We start from the raw sequence: 8018 nt of genomic DNA, 5'->3' as shown, positions 1-8018 counted from the left end.
ATTTTAAGCATGCACTTCAAATATTTTGTTCATACATGCTAATTTTTAAACAATACTTGAAGCACTTTTTTCATATTAAATACATGTTTTGTACACCTTTTTTAATACATGCTCAACATTTTTAAAAATACACGGTGACCATTGTTTATGCCAATAAAAATTTGTTCATACACAATGTACATTTTTTGTATACATCAGAAACATTTATATACACATATTTAACATTTTGTAAATATATGTTTATACTTATAAATTTTAATGTATGTTACTCATTTTCGTATGCAGTACGAACATTTTCTATATAGGTTTATAATTTTTTTTAAATTCATGGTTAACACTTTTCAAAAACATATTCTGAGATCTTTCTTTGTACATATTTTACATTTTTTGTATACAGTGGGAATATTTTTTATACTTATTTAAAAAATTCAAATACATGTTTAACATTTTTTAAGTTATCTTTTTTATGTTCACTTTTTCAAACAGATTTCACATTTTCTGTATATTCATGATTTTTTTTGTGTTATACATGTTTAAAATTTTCCAAATACATAATTACATTTTTTCAGACATATATTTTGATGTCTACTTTTCTAGACAGATTGCACATTTTTCGTATGCATCAGAAACATTTTCTTATATATGTTTAACATTTAGCATCTAAATGATTAACATTTTTGTAATAAAATTACAATTTCTAAATATATTCATTTTCATAATTAACGAAAATAAGGAAATATAAATTAGCGTGAGGTCGAGCTCGCGCACGGGCGAGGGTGTTGCTTCTGCCTAGAGCCGTCCTCCTGAAGTGAAGATGCCATAAGTAGGCCATGGGCATCAGACACAGGTCTTCCCGGGCCGAGGGCCTACTAGCTAATCTGTTTTCCGTAAACAAGCAGGTTTTTCTTCGAGAGCCTGTCTCCTTTTTATTTTACTTTCTCCTTTGTTTCTTTAATAATTTCTAGTAATTTTTATTATCTTTCCTTATTAATTTGTACAATTTTGTTTCAGTTTTAACTATTTTATCCATGGAGACTTTAAAAAATGTCCACAGTGTATGGTCCATTGTATATTTAAAAACAATCATTGTGTTTATCCAAAAAATTTCAACATGCATTTGGATGATGTTTATCGCATAAAAAAATAACTGTCAAGGTTGTTATAAATATTCTCCGCATATTTCAAAACAATTCAAAATCTTTAAATTTTTATAAGATATATATTCAAAAAGTTCATGGGGTATTTACAAGATGTTATGTATGTAAAAATATTGATCACACATTTAACAAATATATAGAGTGTATTAATAAATTGGTATTATGGTGTTTTAAAATAATTATTGCAAATGTAATAATGATTGATATACTTTTAAATACACAATTAACTCTTTTATGACTGTGGAATAGTTTTTTTTCAAATTAGTAATATGTGTACATTTAGAATTATATTGGAATATTCTGCAGCAGTCAGAAATCTTTGTTTTAATACATGATGATTTTCTTAGTATTTTGAAATTTTTGTAAATGATGTTAAATTTTTCTACAATATACACGGACACCTTTAAAAACAGACACTGAATATTTTGTCTAATTCATGACGTGCATTTTTGAATAATGTCAAGCATTTTTCAAAGACATTAGTAACATTTTTCATAATGACTGGGTTGTATTCTTTATTTCCCTACCATACGGTGTGGATAGGACTTATAATTAGTACATGTGAAGCCTCGAAGCCTAATGTGTATGAGCGGCTGTGATATAGGGAGCATCTGAGCACGAGCTTAGAAACTGGGTGATTTGATTAACTCGTTGCCTCTACTTGAGCACGAGCAAAGACAATAATACACGTGTGAATACATACACAAACAGAGTGTCACTAGTATGCCTCTACTTGACTAGTGCTACGTCTTGAGCTTGCGTTGGTTTTCCCCAAAGAGGAAGGGATGATGCAGCAGAGTAGCGTAAGTATTTCCCTCAGTTTTTGAGAACCAATGTATCAATCCAGTAGGAGCCCACTCTCAAGTCCCTCGTACCTGCACAAAGCGATAGCTACTCGCAACCAACGCGATTAGGCGTTGTCAAGCCCTTCAGGGTCACTTACGAGAGTGAGATCTGATAGATAGAATATTTTTGGTATTTTTGATATAAAGATGCAAATTAAAAAGTAAAAGCAAAGTAAATAGCAAAACAATATAAAAGTGATGGAGATTGATATGATGAGAATAGACCCGGGGGCCATAGGTTTCACTAGTGGCTTCTCTCAAGAGCATAAGTTTTCTACGGTGGGTGAACAAATTACTGTTGAGCAATTGACAGAATTGAGCATAGTTATGAGAATATCTAAGCATGATCATGTATATAGGCATCACGTCCGTGACAAGTAGATCGAAACGATTCTGCATCTACTACTATTACTCCACTCATCGACCGCTATCCAGCATGCATCTAGAGTATTAAGTTAAAAACAGAGTAACGCTTTAAGCAAGATGACATGATGTAGAGAGATAAATTCATGCAATATGAAATAAACCCCATCTTGTTATCCTCGATGGCAACGATACAATACGTGTCTTGCTGCCCCTTCTGTCACTGGGAAAGAACACCGCAAGATCGAACCCAAAGCTAAGCACTTCTCCCATGGCAAGAACTACCAATCTAGTTGACCAAACCAAACGGATAATTCGAAGAGACTTGCGAAGGTAACCAATCTTACATAAAAGAATTCAGAGAAGATTCAAATATTGTTCATAGATAGACTTGATCATAAACTCACAATTCATCGGTCTCAACAAACACACCGCAAAAGAAGAAGATTACATCGAATAGATCTCCACAAGAGAGGGGGAGAACATTGTATTGAGATCCAAAAAGAGAGAAGAAGCCATCTAGCTACTAACTATGGACCCGAAGGTCTGAGGTAAACTACTCACACTTCATCGGAGAGGCTATGATGATGTAGAAGCCCTCCGTGATGACGGCCCTCTCCGGCGGAGCTCCGGAACAGGCCCCAAGATGGGATCTCGTGGATACAGAAAGTTGCGGCGGTGGAAATAGGTTTTTGACTCCTGTTCTGATCGTTTGGGGGTACGTGGGTATATATAGGAGGAAGGAGTACGTCGGTGGAGCACCGAGGGGCCCACGAGGCAGGGGGCACGCCTTGTAGGGGGGTGGCGCGCCCCCTACCCTCGTGACCGCCTCCGGTACTTCTTGGAGTAGGGTCCAAGTCTCCTGGGTCTTATCCGAGAAGAAAATCACGTTCCAAAAAGGATTTTTCTGTTTGGACTCCGTTTGATATTCTGTTTCTTCGAAACACTGAAATAGGCAAAAAACAACAATTCTAGGCTGGGCCTCCGGTTAATAGGTTAGTCCCAAAAATAATATAAAAGTGGAAAATAAAGCCCAATATAGTCCAAAACAGTAGATAATATAGCATATGGAGCAATCAAAAATTATAGATACGTTGGAGACGTATCAACTAGCTCGTTGATCAAAGATGATTATGTTTCCTAACCATAGACATGAGTTGTCATTTGATTAACGGGATCACATCATTAGGAGAATGATGTGATTGACTTGACCCATTCCGTTAGCTTAGCACTTGATCGTTTAGTTTATTGCTATTGCTTTCTTCATGACTTATACATGTTCCTATGACTATGAGATTATGCAACTCCCGTTTATCGAAGGAACACTTTGTGTGCTACCAAACGTCACAACGTAACTGGGTGATTATAAAGGTGCTCTACAAGTGTCTCCAAAGGTACTTGTTGAATTGGTGTATTTCGAGATTAGGATTTGTCACTCCGATTGTCGGAGAGGTATCTCTGGGCCCACTCGGTAATGCACATCACTATAAGCCTTGCAAGCAATGCAACTAATGAGTTAGTTGCGGGATGATGTATTACGGAACGAGTAAAGAGACTTGCCGGTAACGAGATGGAACTAGGTATTGAGATACCGACGATCGAATCATGGGCAAGTAACATACCGATGACAAAGGGAACAACGTATGTTGTTATGCGGTTTGACCGATAAAGATCTTCGTAGAATATGTAGGAGCCAATATGAGCATCCAGGTTCCGCTATTGGTTATTGACCGGAGACGTGTCTCGGTCATGTCTACATAGTTCTCGAACCCGTAGGGTCCGCATGCTTAAAGTTAGATGACGGTTATATTATGAGTTTATATGTTTTGATGTACCGAAGGTAGTTTAGAGTCTCGGATGTGATCACGGACATGACGAGGAGTCTCGAAATGGTCGAGATGTAAAGATCAATATATTGGACAACTATGTTTGGACACCGGAAAGGTTTCGGACATTAATCGGAGTACCAGGGGTTACCAGAACGCCCCCCCCCCCCCCCCGAGAACTAATGGGCCTTGTTGGGCCTTAGTGGAGAGAGAGGGGCCGGCCAGGGCAAGAGGCGCGCCCCCTCCCCTTGACTCCGAATAGGACAATGAAAGGGGGGGCGCCCCCCCTTGCCTTTCCCCTCTCCCACTCCTTCCTCCCCCTCCTTCTTAGACTAGGAAAGGGAGGGGCAAACCTACTTGGAGTAGGTTTCCCCCTCCTAGGGCGCGCCACCCCCTTGGCCGGCCCTCTCCTCCTCCCCCTTTTATATACGGAGGAAGGGGGCACCCCATAGACACAACAATTGATCTCTTGATCTCTTAGTCGTGTGTGGTGCCCTCCTCCACCATAATCCACCTCGATCATATCGTAGCGGTGCTTAGGCGAAGCCCTGTGTCGGTAGAACATCATCATCGTCACCACGCCGTCGTGCTGACGAAACTCTCCATCAACACTCGGCTGGATCGGAGTTCGAGGGACGTCATCGAGTTGAACGTGTGCAAAACTCGGAGGTGCCGTGCATTCGTACTTGATCGGTCGGATCGTGAAGACATACGACTACATCAACCGCGTTGTGTTAACGCTTCCGCTTCCGGTCTACGAGGGTACGTGGACACACTCTCCCCTCTCGTTGCTATGCATTACCATGATCTTGGTGAAGAAGTTATATTACATGACTGGTTCAAAACATTCTGCAAAACTCAGATAATCTACTACTAAAGCTACCAGCGAGTTCTCGGAGCAGACATATATATTATCATCAGTGGATGAACATCATCTGTCTGGACAAACTACAACAAACACCCTGACTAAGAAACTAGCAAAACCATGGAGGTGTTCACAAACATGAGTCGGCGACATATTCCGGTGGTGAAGTACATCGCCCGTTGGCAACGAATGTTGCGCAAGACGCTAGGTAAAAGCCTTGAGCTTCGACGGGACCTGCAAGGACCATATAGAAGACCAACCCTTCTTCTCGATAGAAACATTGGAAATGTTCTAGTCACCCTCTAACCATGTCGCACTTCCCCACTTTTGCCCTCACCACTAGTTCCCGGCCCTAACTCCCAAAGCCTCTAAAGCCCAATTACCACATTAAGCTTCTTCTTCCTCTCATGAAGGTATCTTCTTCCTCCCATGAAAGATAAAGAGCTTCGGATTGGTCATGAAGGTATTTTCTTTCATGGAATGGAGACAACATGATGCCACGCTCGCTTTAGATCCGTAAGCGCCGGGGCGTTTAAGCCGGCGAGACAGAGAGAAGCCGCCCAACACCATGCAGCAACCCAACAAGCTCAATCACGACGCTCCACAAGCCTGCAATCTTGCTCGTGCTTCTCGCATTCCTCACACCTTCGGCCTTGACGCGTCTTCTACGCGAGGAGCTCTGCTCGTGCATCCACTACGTAAAAACATTTGAGTGCATTTTAGTGTGTATGGACTACTTTGATTTCCATAGGAAGGGGGGGGGGCATAAGCCCCCTACTTCCTTTAGAATACGCCCCACCTATTTTTTTCCATCCTCCGCCGCTCGTCACATCTGCCGCCTTCGACTGATACAGGTACGTCGACCTTTACTTTGCATCAGTCGGCGATCGACACCAGAAAGAACTCACTATATTTTTATCTAACTTAACAACTGCAGGCTTCCTCTCCACGTATCGCGTCTGGAAGATCATTGTCATCGTTCTTGGCACTCCTACTTTGTCTCTGAATACTCTTCAAATACCTGGCGCACAAATGCCGCCAACATGGGGACGATGAGGGGACGGCCTGCCACCAGGCGCGCGCGAACATGATCGCTGACATTTTGCCCGCATTCGTGTGTGGCATCATCTTTCTGTTCAACCTACTCTTCGGCTTCTGCTGCTGATCTGGTAAGTCGTGCTTTCAAAAAAAAAACCGAATTCCCTGTTATTCTACACCTTATTTTTTTTCCATTTCTTCGCTTGTTCGGCGGCTGACGAGTGACGGGTAAGCGATGTTTCAGGTGCACACATGACAGGTCGTCTGAAGACCTATGGGTCTGCTTAGGCCAAGAACTTCTTCCTCACAGGTAGCATTGGGATTTGGTGGGATGTAAATGAGTTACTTATATACTCCCTCCTTTCTAGCTTATTGGGCTCATCTCATTTTCTTGGGTTTTCCAGATTATAAGTCTTTTTTTACTTCTTTCCACCACATGTTCATATTTCAAGGTGCATTAAATTGATGCATGCAAGGATTAAAAGAAACCAACCAATCGCCTTTTCGGCATCGCCTGTCATGCCATGTGAATCCTATTTGGCGCTTAAATACATTGTAATTCGTACGTGGCACACACCTCCCTCGATCGATTTGTTACTAGACCGGCCCATCCAGTGTATCGTACGCGTCGGAAGCTCCTCCACATTACGGAAGCTTCCAAGCCCGGTTTTTAGAAGCTTATGGAAGCTTCAATTCCTTTCTCTTCCTTTTCATTTAAGTTGTTTTTACCCAGGTTTTTTTCCCGTTCCTTGTTTTTATAAGAGATGCCATATCAGATTTGTGCCTTGTTGGCGGATAAGGGAGAGGAAAGAGAAGAGTAGCGGACTACAAGTCGTGGTCAAATGTGATCTTGAAAACTGTATTACGCCTTATATATTTGGATGGAGGGAGTATCTAGTAAGACCTTTTTCTAATGCACCGGCTCTTAGGTAAGGGGCTAAGTGAATTAAAAGGCTTAACAACTAATGTCTCCTTGTTCTAAAAAAACAACGTCTCTCCAATGCATATGTGCTTGGTGTTATAGCTAAGCTCCCTTCATTAATTGTTTAGTAACCAAACTCATTGATGGATTGTTTGGTAGACATTTTGCATAGGTCTGTGCGCTTGACATCGATTCTGAGGTCATCGAAGTGCTATCTCTCCTTTTTTGCGGGGAGCTATCTCTCCTCATTAATTGCTTTACCAAATCAGTTCTTTTGCCTACGTGGCATTCTTAGCATCTGCACATCGTGGAGCGTTGAAAAGGGCCTAAGTACATAACTTTGTTGTGTTTGAGAATTAGTTATTAGTATTGTGTAATCTATTGGAAAAGACAAGTTGTGTACAGGAAAGGCTTGGTCCAAGATATTTCTGCCCACAATTTATGAAAGAGTGTGCTTGACTAAAGAAAAGCCGTCCTACTTGTTTACTTTGAGTCTAATAATTGCGTCTTTTCTAGTTTTTTGTGGTTTGTTATGCTCTTCTCATGTGACCAATTCTTCGACCGATATTAGCCCTGCACTAAATCTTTTGCTGTCCCTAATCCACATGCCTATTTATCCATTCATTTATTCATCTATGCTTACGTACTGCGACCACTAACTGCAAGCGCACTTGTTCATGCAAGTCACCAAAAATAAGAAGGATCAATTAGCAGCAAAAACAGATCAAGTCTCCAAAGATAGCAATGCTGCACCTCTGACTTCCATATGTCAAAGGTTTGAACAGCTAGCTGATGAACTTCCTTAATTCTAACACTACTGGTTTCCCATTAAGAAAGTATAAGATAACAAGCGAGCCAGTAGCGCGGCACGGTGCTGTGCCGGGACAGACTGATCAGCTGCATGGTTGATCGCCTGTGGGCTGTGGCTGACTGATAAACGGCAAGTGAAATACACAATTTTTTTTCTCTCGAATCAAGTGGACCTCACGTTGGGAACACTAC

Source organism: Triticum aestivum, chromosome 4A (genome assembly GCF_018294505.1).
Source record: "Triticum aestivum cultivar Chinese Spring chromosome 4A, IWGSC CS RefSeq v2.1, whole genome shotgun sequence".
NCBI classification, from domain to species: domain Eukaryota; kingdom Viridiplantae; phylum Streptophyta; class Magnoliopsida; order Poales; family Poaceae; genus Triticum; species Triticum aestivum.
The sequence above is the reverse complement of the archived record's forward strand: the minus strand, read 5'-3'. Positions refer to the sequence as shown.